The following is a 13,297-nucleotide window of genomic DNA, read 5'->3' on the forward strand; positions in this document are numbered from 1 at the left end:
CTCATCTATTGCAAGTTTTAGCTTTAAATTGTAGCCAGAAATTCACAAATGTCAAGTTTATAAAAATCTTTTCTCAGCTATTTGATACACATATACATTGTGAAAGGAGTCCTGCGATCGAGTCGAGTAACCTATCCATCACCCCACATACAGCGGTGCCCCCTTACCCTGGCTTTTGCTTTCTGTGGTTTCAGTTAACATTCCCCTGCAACCACCCCCCGCCCAACCATCACTCAACCAAGATCCAGAAGCAGGTGATCCTCCTTCTGATGTATGGTTAAGAAATCACTCGGGGCGCCTGGGTGGCGCAGTCGGTTAAGCGTCCGACTTCAGCCAGGTCATGATCTCGCTCGCGGTCCGGGAGTTCGAGCCCCGCGTCAGGCTCTGGGCTGATGGCTCAGAGCCTGGAGGCTGTTTCCGATTCTGTGTCTCCCTCTCTCTCTGCCCCTCCCCCGTTCATGCTCTGTCTCTCTCTGTCCCAAAAATAAATAAACGTTGGAAAAAAAAATTAAAAAAAAAAAAAAAAAGAAATCACTAGGAAATCAATAGTAGCCTAACTACCTCACGATGTTTATGTCATTCACCTCTTCTCATTACGTAGGCATTTGGTCATCTCACATCAATACAAGTAAAAGGGTGAGTACAGTAAGGTATTTTGAGGGACCACATTCAAATAATTTTTATGACTGTATATTATTATAATTATTTTATTATTAATCACTGCTAATCTCTTACTGTGCCTAATTTATAAATTAAGCATTATCTTACGTATGTGTGCATAGGAAAAAACATAGTATACGTAGGGTTCCATACTATCCATAGTTTCAGGCATACACTTAGGGGGCTTAGGACGTATTTTCTGAGGATAAGGGGGAGAGTGCTGTATTTCTTCCCTTTTTTGGGTGAGAACATTTAAATTCTACTTTCAGCAAATTTCAAGTATACAATACATTGTTATCAACTAAAGTCACCATGTTATACATCAGATCCTCACACCTTATTCATCTTGTAGCAGAGTTTATACCTTTTTATCAAGTGTCCCTATTTCCCCCCAACTCCTAGGAACCACTTTTCTACTCTTTATAAACAAGATCTTTACCAGACTAGAATACCACTTTGTAATGAAATAGAGAATGACTATGAAAATCATGTGGTGTTTTCTTTGCTATACTTGATGGCAACAGTGTTTGATGGCTTTGTTTTCATTACTTTGGCAGTTGTTGAACTTGAAGATGTTATGCATTTTTTCCTTTGCAAAATAGTGTCCCAAATTTGTTGACCTTTTCCTTTTCCTTGGCTGTCCGTAGTTTTTCTGTTAGATATTTAAAGTACAAAAACAAACCCCATAACCTTCTTATACAATAAAGGTGATAAATTAAAAAATGAATAAGAAATAACTCCTTTTGAAAAAAGCATAGGCCATAGAGTATTTTGAAGATTAATGTTTGAAAAATTCCCATTGTTAATATGGTTTTGTTGCAAAAAAAAGTAAATATTTCATGCATAACAATTTTCATTGGAAACTAGTGTGTTTAAAAATATTTTCAAATGATATATTTTAGAGTTTGAAGCAATATGTTTAAGTTTACACCAACGGAACATTCAGTGAGTAAATATAGCAGGATGAAAATTTACCAACTCATTTTTTTAAGTTTTTATTTTAATTCCAGTTTACCAGCTCATTTTTAACAAAACTTCTGCCTAAACGGTAGGTAGTGTTGAGCAATGAGTGTCAGGACTTAGGACCAGCCAAGGACAAACTTTCCACCTGCCTCTGTGTGACAGCATGCAGACCAAGGATGTCCGTACATAAGCCCACACCCAAATCTTCTAATCCTTTGTTTTCTTCCAATATATATATATTTTTATCAACAACCAAGATATTTTATAAAATTAGGGAATTTTCATTCATAATTGTGTTTATAAAAACATCTAGAAAAATAACAATTTTGAGGAGGATAGTTTTACACCAATAAATAAATAGTTTAAAATTCTGCTTTTTATGTTGATCTTTTTTTACCTTCTATTTTTAGCATTTTTGATTGTATACAACTTACTATAGTGCTTGTGTGCGATTATACATAAATATTAATAAAAGGGGTGATGTTTTTTCTAAACCGAAGTGGTACGTGATTTTCAGAGGTGGGATTAAAAATGTTTACAGTCCTGGCAACTAAAACCCAAAGAAGCAAATTGAATTGATTCAGGGGTCTCAGACCAGAACTGGAACTTGGGTCTGTTTTTTCCTATGTGGGTTTTTTTCCATCTTACACCCTTCTAATGTATTTTTATTGCCCTAGGTGAAGAGGATTGTGTTGAAACACATTTACATCTGCTGGAGAATTGGAGCATGAGCAGTGGGACTCACTCTTTTGTTTGGTTATGATACAGCTGGTGGTAGAAACCTGAACTCTCCGAGATACACATCTCCATAGGAAAAGCAGTGGGTGATGGGATAAAACACTAGGTCTCAAACCTGAGTTTCGCTTTTTCCATAAAGAACTGTATTTTTTTGTCCCTTAACTCCTTGATGGTTGGATGCAAGTTTTCTAATTATTTTGTGTCGCCTTCATGGTGATTAGCACTGGGTATGAGGGCAGGATGGTCTAATGGTTAAGAAAATAGTGACTGTTGAGAGTCACAGGGTCTGTGGTATGGCTGTCTACTAGAGGTATAAACTTGACTGATGGCCTTTCCATGCCTTGCTTTTCTCATGTGTAAAACAGAAGTAATAAGTGGGTTACTAATAGACTATATCTCATGAGCTTCTTGTGACCAAGAACTGAGTTAATTCATGTAAAGCTCTTAGAAAAGTGGCTGACAGATAGAATGGTGATAGCTGAGTTTTGGAAGAAAGGATAAAGAAACTATCTTCTAGAACCTTTATTTCAGCTTTTGAGATGAAAGAGGATTGGAATAATCTTAGCAGATTGACAGCATACAGTGTAACTGTGTTCCTAATTCTGGTCTTGATGAGGATTTTGACTTTTATGTATTTATAAATACATACAATTATAAAAAGAATGTCTTTTATGTATTTATAACACTAGGTGGCAGTGTTAGCACAAGATGGGAAATCCAGAGTAGTTTTTGTTTGTTTTTTTCTTTTTTCTTCTCTTGCCTCTCCCAGATTTATAACTTTCTAGTCAGCTTTTGAATCTCTGATCAGTCCAGTATTAGTAGTCTTAGCACATCCCAGAGCTGATTCCTACCAGAGAACGGCTAAAGGATTAACAGGAAATTTAAATGATCATTGTCTCCTATGGGCTTGTAGCATTGTGGAAAAGTTAAGGTGGCTTTTCTACTGTGCAGGAATGGATTAGGGAAGGCTTTAGTGCAGTAAGCAGTGGCCTGGAGAGACCGTGCCTCTCCCCCAGTACGCCAGCTTTGAGAGGCTGTCATGTTTCAGGAATCTCCATGCTTCTTCTGCTAATGAGCCACATACACTTAGCAGTGAGGATTCTGCTGCAGCCATTTCTTGCTGACTCTCTCTGTGGGGGAGGCAAGTCTTTATTTGCTAGAACACTTGGGTCTTGATTTTAAAACTGCCAGTGTTTTAAATAAAATTTTTATTCATTTTAGATTGTTTACCTGGGGCTCCTTCAAGAAAACAGTAAGCAGACTGCTGGAATTATCACCTGTTAAAATGAAATATGCAGCTGGCCCAAGTGGGCAAAGGCACGAGGACCACAGGGACGTGAGGGCTGCTCTTGCTCCTTCTTTGAACTGCATGTTCACAGTGTTAATTGAGCCCAAAGAGTTCTCATTAGGCAGATCAACCCTTCATTGGATTTCAGCATCTCTTTCTCTCTCTCCGTGCACACACACATATTTTTGTTCATTCAAACCACAAATATTGAGTGCCCACTATGAGCCAGGCACTGATATCAAAAATGCAGATAAAGCAGTGAACGAAACGAGTGATGACACCTCTCTTACAGAGTTTATATTGCGGTATGAGACACACAAATATGGCAGGTGGTAAGTGTTGTGAAGTAAAGTGGTATAAATGGGTAGTAATGGGAAATAAAGGGGATTCCATTTTAGACAGAGTGACCAAGGAAGGATTCTTGGCTATGGTGAAGTCTAAGCAGACACCTGAATTGCTAAAGAGTGAATGGTCCACGACCCCCCATTCGTATGTTAAATCCTAATGCTCATTGTGGTGGTATTTGGAGGTGGGGTTTTGGGGAGGTGATTAGGTCATGGGAGTGGAGCCCTCAAGAATGAGATTAGTGTTCTTATAATTGAGGTCTTAGTTGTCTTTTCCACCATGTGAGGGCATAGAGAAATGACAGCCATCTAATAACTAGGAAGGGGTATTTCACCAGACACTGAAGCAGTGCCCTGATCTAGGACTTCCCAGCCTCCAAAACTATGAGTAATAAAGCTGTATATAAGCTACCAACACATGGTATTCTCTTACAACAACAGCCTGAGGGGACTAAGACATGAATGAAATGAGGTAGTGAATGTGTAGTTTATTAGGGTAAGAACATTTCAAAGGGAGGTGCATACAAATGGTCTGAGGAAATTGGGGGGTGAGGCACTGAGGCAGGAGGGGCAGATACAAACTGATGGGGCCTCAAGCTTGTGAAAATTAGTCACCCTCTTTAAGAGGGAATGCAAAAATAAATACAAGAGTAAATATTTACGAAAGAAAATCCCAAGAAATTACAAAATTGAAAAAGCTGACAAGTTTTTTCAAGCATCAGAGTCTAGTTAGGGAGTTTTACCCATTAACTGCCCGACACCCTGTAGAATGATTTTCCCTTACAGTTTTGGCTGTGCACTCTTTGATTACTTCTTCATTCAACTTTGATGGTGTAATACATGTTTATGGAGACAATAGATAATTTAGTCTTTCCTTTAGCATCATTGAGCAAAATATTACTGATGCTTTATACATTTCTTGCAGCTTCACACCTTTTTTTTGTTTCTGCCATGTGAATTTCCAAAGTTCTCAAAATTGCAAAATCTCACAAATTTCTTTCAAATATGAACTATAAGATTTGAAAGATTTTTCCACAAAATGGCTTTCAGTTTTATTCATTTCCATCCTTGTTTTTTTAACCTCTGACCAAATATTTCTAAAGCTGGATGTTGTGGGACCACATTCACATCTCATTTGACTTTTGTCTTCACTGTCACATCATGACATTGTAGAATGGGTCAGCATGGAGGAGGACAGCCATTTCCTGGAAGTCCTTCCTATGCCAAGATAGCTAACAACATGCAGAAGTAACAAGGCACGGGGACATATCACACAAATGAAATCCTGAAATCAACTTCTTTTTAGCTAGATCCTCAAAATGCCCAGGCCACTTCACAGCCGTCTGATAAGAGGAGGGACACTAATGGAGGGAAAATAGGACTGGAAAGAGACAGAGGTCTTAACTGATTGTGGTTAAAATATTTCTCTTTTTTAAACTTTACCAAATCTTAGGACTATGTCAACACATCACTATACCAGTAAGGGGCCCGAATACTATGCTTTATTAATTTCATGGTAAAACTGTCTCTTCCTGGGTAGTAAGATACCCCTGCCCCACTGTTAGGTCATTAAAGGGAGAGTAGATCCAAGAGCGTGGGATTTGTTGAGGAGAGTGATATGACAAAGTTCCAGAACATACCCAACAGGCCATGGCAGACAGATTTCCCATCTTGTACAGTTGTGCTTCTCCCCAGAGGACATGAGACTGTGGGATAAACATGGGAGGGACATTTTACTGGATGGGTGGTGATGGTGGTGGGTGAAGGGGAGGTGGGGTTAGGCCATTTCACTGTTAGTTACCATTTTCATATTGAAATTATTTTAAAAATGTCAATCCCACTTATAAAGTATATTGATCACATGTGAATTTTTAGGTCGAAATAATCTTCCAGAAGAATTTTTCCCTTTAAGTGGCCTGTGTTAGGGACATGGCCATGACCTTTCCACAGTTAGGGCTTTCTTGGTAGGAAATTCAGAGAAGTGTATTTTGACTAAAAGTTCCATCTTATAATGGTCTATGGTCTCTTGTCCACCAGTGTGACACTGCTGATGTCACTGGAACTGACAGGTTTTTATTTGTTTTTTTCATAGTTGTGGTTCTTCACACAACCTTTTTGTATGGATAAGGAATATGGCATAGAGGTTAAGAGTGAAGGTCTTTTTTTGTAATGCTTATTTATTTATTCTGAGAGAGAGTGTGTGAAAGGGGGAAGGGCAGAGGGAGAGGGAGACAGAGGATCTAAAGAGATTTGAAGCAGGCCCTGCTGTCAGCACAGAGCCTGATATAGGGCTTGAACCGCGAGATCATGACCTGAGCCAAAGTCAGATGCTTAACCGACTGAGTCCCCCAGATGCCCCACAAGTGCAGATTTTGGTGCCAAAATGTGGCTTTTCCTTGGGCTCCACTACTCACTTTCTGGATGCCTCACCATTCTGTTTCCTCCTCTGTAAAATGGGGGTCATGAATCATGCAGTTATTATGAGCATTAACTGAATTAATCTTCGGCATGAGTCAGTGCCTGGCACAAAGTACGTATGCTACTTGTCATGGCAGCTACTTGAATGATGTCTCTGTGTGTGACTCCTACGCGGCCTCTTCCCTTTACTTATTATCCATCCTCGCTGAGAGACAAGTTGTTGGCGTTCATGGTGCCACTTGTGAAACGTGTTGGAAGGCCCAGGTAATCAGGATGAGGCTCGCCACCAGGCCTCATGAGGGCCATGGTCCACTCCCATCATATTTTGAGCAGGTGTCTTATGGCAGAAACTTTTCACTCCGAATAAAATCATGTAAAATGTGGCTGCTTAGTTTAAATCAGAGATGGGACGTCCAGAAGTCCACCTATTTGTGCCCCGTCTGTAGTACTGTCCCCAATTTATCCTTCTACAAATCCACAGAGTCATAATCCTGTGTGCCAACCGAACTTCTAGCCAAATTGTCAGTTGGAATGATTTGAGTTTCTTCTCTGGGTCCTGCCCTGTGTATTTTATAGTTTTAGGTGGAAGAAAATTGAGGGCTGGCTGTCCTCGTTTTAGATTCAACTACCACTTATTGAACATCTAAACATCATGCCACAAACTCTCATTATTAACCTGAAAAGTGTGCATTGTATTTTCAGATGCATCTAGTAAGCCTCAGAGAGTTAAAATCCTTGCTCACAACAGAACCATCATGACTTCGAAACACTTCTTAAAATGCTCTAGACTTTATGCCCACCTTTTAGTGCAACTGAAATCGGTCTCAACTTGCATTTATATAAAACTCTGTTATGTAAAAAATTCTTTCACTTTTGAAATGTTGGCATTTGGTACTCAAATATCATTTTTTTCTCCTCAAGTATTTGTTCTCAAACTAGGCTTTTCCAGTTGACAAAATTGAGTCTCTGAAGATTAATTGAAGACCACAGAACAAGTGAGAGACATAACTGGGATTCCAACCAGGTCATCTGGCCTCAAGCCCAGGGTACCCAGCCCACCATGACTCAGGTGAAGGTGAGAGGACTTTTATTCCTTCTGTCCCACCGTGGCCAGTTTCCTGGTAGAAAACATTCTTGGTGACCCCCACATCAGGATTTTCTTTCTTTTTTTTTTTTTAATTTGTCTTTTACATTTATTCATTTTTGAGAGACAGAGAGAGACAGAGCAGAAGCGGGGGAGGGACAGAGAGAGAGGGAGACACAGAATGAAAAGCAGGCTCCAGGCTCTGAGCTGTCAGCACAGAGCCCGACGCGGGGCTCAAACTCACAAGCTGTGAGATCATGACCTGAGCCGAAGTCAGACGCCTAACCGACTGAGCCACCCAGGGGCCTTAGGATTTTCTTAATATGGTTCAACTTAGCTCTTTCTGCCCATGGGAGCCTAGCCCTGATCACAAGCATCTAGAGCCTTCCTTTTGTTTCCCCACAACCATTTGTACCTGGCACCATGGGAGGTTAGCCGGGTGGTGGAGAGCCTTGCAACGTAATCCCCTTCATTATTCAAGGAAAATGGCCTTGTTGCTTAAGAGAGGTGAAATAAAGGGATATCTGTACTTGGTATCCATTAAACGTCCTGCTTAAACTTCCCTCTGCTCTCTACAGTTGGCAGAACAAAACATAAAGAGGAGTGATGTGGTTTGCATTCCAATTCTGCCTCTTAAAACTCTGTGACCTTGGGGAAGTCATTTTACCTCTCCAGGCCTCTGGTTTCTAATCCACAAAAGGATAGTTCACCTGTCTGAAATGGGCTTGTGTTACCACTAGGGGGCAGACAAACACAACCCCTGAGGGGCTTCGTAGCTGCCACACAAGAGCAAAGGATGAAAAGTTTTAATACGAATAACGCAAATATAAATAAATTCAAAGAACATTTTTTAATGAGATAAAATGTAGACTTTCTGATTGGGTCTTTGAGGACTCCCGATTCTGGGTTGCACTCTTAATGTTGTTCGGGTTCAGATCAACCTGCACTGTAGGTTACAATACTGTCTAGCATTTACTGAGTGCTTACTGTATGTGATGTACATGTTCCCTTTAATCTGAACAACAAATTGTTTAACGTGGGCAACGTCCACGCTTTTCCTAGAAGGACCCTGAAGCTCAGCGAGGTTAGGTGACTTGCCCAATGTCACTCAGCTGGCAGCTGGCAAAGCTAGGATCCCATGTTTTTCCAGTTGCTCCCAGGCAGACCCTGCTTTTATTCCCCTAGTGCCCCCCTCTCAAAGGCTCCTGTATATGTGTGCGTGGCCCGCTGCACCACTGCAGTCACCCAAGGGCACGATGATGTCACAGAAACACTTTTCCCTTTGTATGAGTGATTCTAATTTCATAAAGCCATAGACATTTCTAGTATGTAAAAGATTAGTCATGACAGTATTTCTGGAACATTATTGGATTCACCTGTTCTGTCTCCATTCATCCCACACAGTTCTAAAGTCCACACCGCACTTTCCCATACAGGCTGCTGCTTCTCAGAGGCCCTCCGCCTTCTCCAGATCCTCTGCTGTTGTATGTCCTCATGGCACACAAACGAGAGTCCATTGTAAGCTGCAAGTGCCCTGTAAGATTCATCACAAATTCTTCCTTCTGGTCCTCATTGGTCTTCATCCTCCCCACCCACCCCATCTCACCTTAGCTAGGGTTTTGCATGGACCTGCTAATTTGCATGGTTTCCATCCAATGTAAATCAATGTTTGTTTCCTAACAACATCTAGCATTTGAAACATCCTTTTCTCTTAACCCCATACTTATCTGTTACTTCTCAGTTTTCACGTCAAGTTCAAAATGTCTCCTCTACAATGCTTTCCTGAGATATTACTACTCAACTTGGAATGTGTCTGCTTAATTTTTATTTTCTATTTTATTAATTCTGTCACTTTGTGTATTGGCTCTCAGATCACTGGTTTTATATGTTTGTAATATGTTCCTGTCTGGACTGCAAGTTTCTTAAAATCACTGGCATTTGATTTTTCCAAGTATGTAATTGAGTATTAATAATAATATATACTCACTGAACTGATCCTTATTTATGAAGCAGGGATCAGATCCAGAGCATGATTGCACTAGCTCAGTGGATCATCAGAATGCCCCCTGGGTGGCATTCATGAGCACCTATGATGTTCCCCATTCTGTGTTTTGTATTCTAATGCATAGTCTGGTATCATCTTCTCAGTAACCCAGTGACGAAGATACCATTACAATTTCCAGTGAGCAAATGACATATGTAATGGTAAGTAGTCTTGTCCAGAGGTACAGTGCTGACTAGGGTGGGATTTGAATTGGGGGAGTCTGACTCCAGAGCTCTATGTACCTTATGTCCAGACTTTGGTACTGCTTGGTCTTGAGATTTCAGAGCTGGGAATGTGGGAGAGAGGACAAGAGTAACGATGGCAAGAACGAGAAAAGTGGAGTGGGGTAGCTGGTGGAAGTCTTCTTATTCTCCAGTCTTCCTATAACCCTGAACACTTTGAATAAGTTCTACCCAAAGTCATGAAATGTTTGAGACCAGAGTTCTTACAGAGACTCTGGAGCGGGTAAGTAGCTCCAGAAGAGCAGAAATCTTGGTAGAATATGTATCTCTAAAAGAAATAGGTACCTCAGCTAATTCGGAACAAAAGTTACTATTTTGGCCACTAATCTCTAAAACGAAACCCAAACCAACAACAAAAAAACATATATCACTTTGAACTAAAATGATTCAACTCAATGCCAAGTAAAACTCGGTCCCCAGTTGAGATTCACTAGGGTTTTGTGATCCTCCCAAGCCTTCTCTTAATACTGTCACTGCTGTGTGGTCACTGTGGGGATAGCTCTTAGCATTGGGAGTGCAGTCAAGAGGGGAAAAGCAAAGGCTGGAGCTCCCCCTTACCCTTCTGTCTGCTTCTTTGAATCTGTTGTAGCTGCTGCAGAATAGAGGCCTAACACTCAAAATGGACATAAGTCTCTTACTCTTTGGTTAGTACTGGTGTTAACATTGAAAACTTTGAACCACTGGACTGGCCCAGATAATGGTCATCAGATGAAGATTATAAACAACTTGGCTAGAGAGTATCAACTAAATATTGGATATGGTTAGTCCAAGCTTGTGCTTTACTGTTTCTCTGCTAGCGAACAAGGAGGAGGTGGTGAAATTAGCTTTTAGCTGGGCTTCAGATAGTAGGGAAGACTGGGATTGAGTGCTGCATTGGCAATTCTGGTGGGTGCTCAGGAACATACTAAGGGGTGATGAAATTGGATGTGGTATCCAAGAACAGAACATCAGGTAAGTGGTACCCAAATCTGGCTAATTATTGACACTATCCTATGGGTTAAAAAAATACAGATGCTAGGAGCGCCTGGGTGGCTCAGTCAGTTAAGCATCTGACTTCCGCTCAGGTCATAATCTCACAGTTTGTGAATTCCAGCCCCGCGTTGGGCTCTGTGCTGAGAGTTCAGAGCCTGGAGCCTGCTTTGAATTCTTTGTCTCCCTCTCTCTCTCTGCCCCTCCCCCACTCGCTCTGTCTGTCTGTCTCTCAAAAATAAATAAAAACATTTAAAAAGTTTTTAAAAATACAAATGCTAGATGCTGCACAGGACTGTTGAACCTTTTTAACCATGAGGGATGAACAGCTGCATTCAAAAAATAAAAATTCCCCAGGAGATTTTGATCATCAGTTTGAGAAATAACATATTTGAGGAAGTATTCCACTATTGTTCTTTACTTTTTCTTGACACTTCTTCCTCATTTCCTGGTTGAGATCCAGGATTGTTTCTCTGATTACAAAGATCAATTATCTGAGCAAAGGGATACGTGGATAGAACCTTCAGAAGGATTTATGCCATCCTTTGTGTGTGTGTGTGTGTGTGTGTGTGTGTGTGTGTGTGTGTGTGCGCGCGTGCGCACGTGTGCATATATGCATTTGAAATGACTTCATAATTAAACCTAACAAAACTGTGCTATTTTAAATCTTGGTTTCATTATCTGCAATATGATAATGGTTATAATAAAAGTGATGATACATTTAAACCATCCCAACAGCGTCAGCTGTGAATCACTGCCCTGTCCATGGCTGCTGTAGGTAGACTTTGGCCTAATCCCACAAGAGAGTTATGATTTATTCTCTTCTGAACTTTTAGTCTCTCATAGACTTCCCAACAATAGCACAAGATCAGTACAATGCCCTTAATGACAACTTCCCTTTTCTCAGGCTTTCTATTGCAGGGCAGTGGTTTTCAACTCAATAGATTGGCCAGTGGGAAGTCTATAGTGAAATCAGAGTTGTGCCTGTAAGTTTGCTTGGGGATTACCTCAATAAACTCTAGGAAATAGAACTCTTTCTGTAGAAGAATCAATAATACTTACCTGCCTTGGGGCCAGTTCTGAAACAAAGGACTATGTCACTGGTTATAGTTCTATTTCTAAATTAAGGGATGCAGAATGTTCTTAATTACCAGAACCTGACAAAAATGAATATGGTGATTAAATACCCCTTGTGTTTATCAGAGAAAGCAGAAAACCAGTGTTGGAGATTCTGTGATTTGCTATATATACAAATAAACTAAAAAAAAAAAATCAAAGCTACAATTCCCAATCAGGTGTCTCCAAAATAAATAATGAGTAGGGAAAAGAGACTTTTTGTTTAAAAAATTTTAAATCCTAATAAAAAGCGTATGACTTCTATGAAAAGACCAAATAATAAATTAATATTTCTTGGGAATCAAAACATTTTAAAGATTGGGCATGTGAAGGTATAGAAGGAAATAATAACATGTAGAAAGGGTGAAATTTTGCTTCAAGGTATTCTTACTCAAAAAGAGACCGAGTTCCTTGTATCCCATTGTATTTTTAATATAGACTTGAGCATTCTTATTTAGGATAGTGGATCCCAACTGCTTAGTTGCTTAAAACTTCACTTTTCCCCAATACACTCTGTGAAATAGCATTTGTAGTTTCATCTCATAATAATTGGGGTGATGCATAGTTACAAGGCCACAATTAATTTAATAGTATTTCAAATTGTTGGTGTTTGATAAACCGGGCAGTATAGATAAGCTATATATGATTAAAAATAGTAGCCACTAGGGGCACCTGGGTGGCTCCGCCGGTTGAGTGTACAACTTCGGCTCAGGTCATGATCTTGTGGTTTGTGAGTTCGAGCCCTGCATCGGGTTCCGGGCTTATAGTTCAGAGCCTGGAGCCTGCTTCAGATTCTGTCTCCCTCTCTCTCTACCCCTCCCCCGCTCACGCTCTGTTCTGTCTTTCAAAAATGAATAAATGTGAAAAAAAAAATAGTAGCCACTCTATGTGCAAGAAAATTTGTACAATCTATGGACAAGATTTGAGGATGTATGTTTTGAAAATATGGATTCTTCTACCCTCTTTATATTATCTCCAAATTTCCAGGTGATCCATGGTCCACATATCTGGCATCACTACTTTACAGAGTGAAAGTAAGAATAGTGGATGGTTTATTAACCTTTTCCTGAGACACATTATCAAATGTCTCTTGGCCGAAATGTATTCTCTCCTACCTGTGTCTGTGTTGACCACCACTTATATCTGGTAGAGTGCATCTTGTTGATTGCAATCCTTAGCAACTCTAGTATGCGATTCAACAGTATGATGTGGGACTAGAAAAACAGAACCAGGGGAGAGTGCCCAGTTTCTAGTGTTGGATTGGGACCTGGGGTTAATCATTTTGTCTCCCTTTTTAGGTCCAACATAAAGACAGTAATGCTCCTGTTATTAACCCAGCTCACAAGGGACCAAGAGGAATGAAGTTAATAAGAAGGAACAATCTGAAAGCTCTGGCTGAAAGGTATTATTTAAGCCACTGGAGAAAACTAT

The 13,297-nt window shown here is 40.2% G+C and overlaps 1 long non-coding RNA gene across 1 annotated transcript in view; it reads left to right on the forward strand.

Moving 5' to 3' along the window:
* The first annotated feature begins 531 nt into the window (after positions 1-531).
* LOC113601063 (uncharacterized) overlaps positions 532-13,297 on the forward strand; it is a 521,919-nt gene continuing 509,153 nt past the window's right edge. Inside the window, exons 1-4 of the long non-coding RNA XR_008296022.1 lie at positions 532-7,486; positions 8,900-9,013; positions 9,644-9,700; positions 13,165-13,268. This is a non-coding gene — a long non-coding RNA (uncharacterized LOC113601063). The remainder of the gene's footprint in view (positions 7,487-8,899; positions 9,014-9,643; positions 9,701-13,164; positions 13,269-13,297) is intronic.

The sequence above is a fragment of the Acinonyx jubatus genome, chromosome A1, assembly GCF_027475565.1.
Source record: "Acinonyx jubatus isolate Ajub_Pintada_27869175 chromosome A1, VMU_Ajub_asm_v1.0, whole genome shotgun sequence".
NCBI classification, from domain to species: Eukaryota; Metazoa; Chordata; class Mammalia; order Carnivora; family Felidae; genus Acinonyx; species Acinonyx jubatus.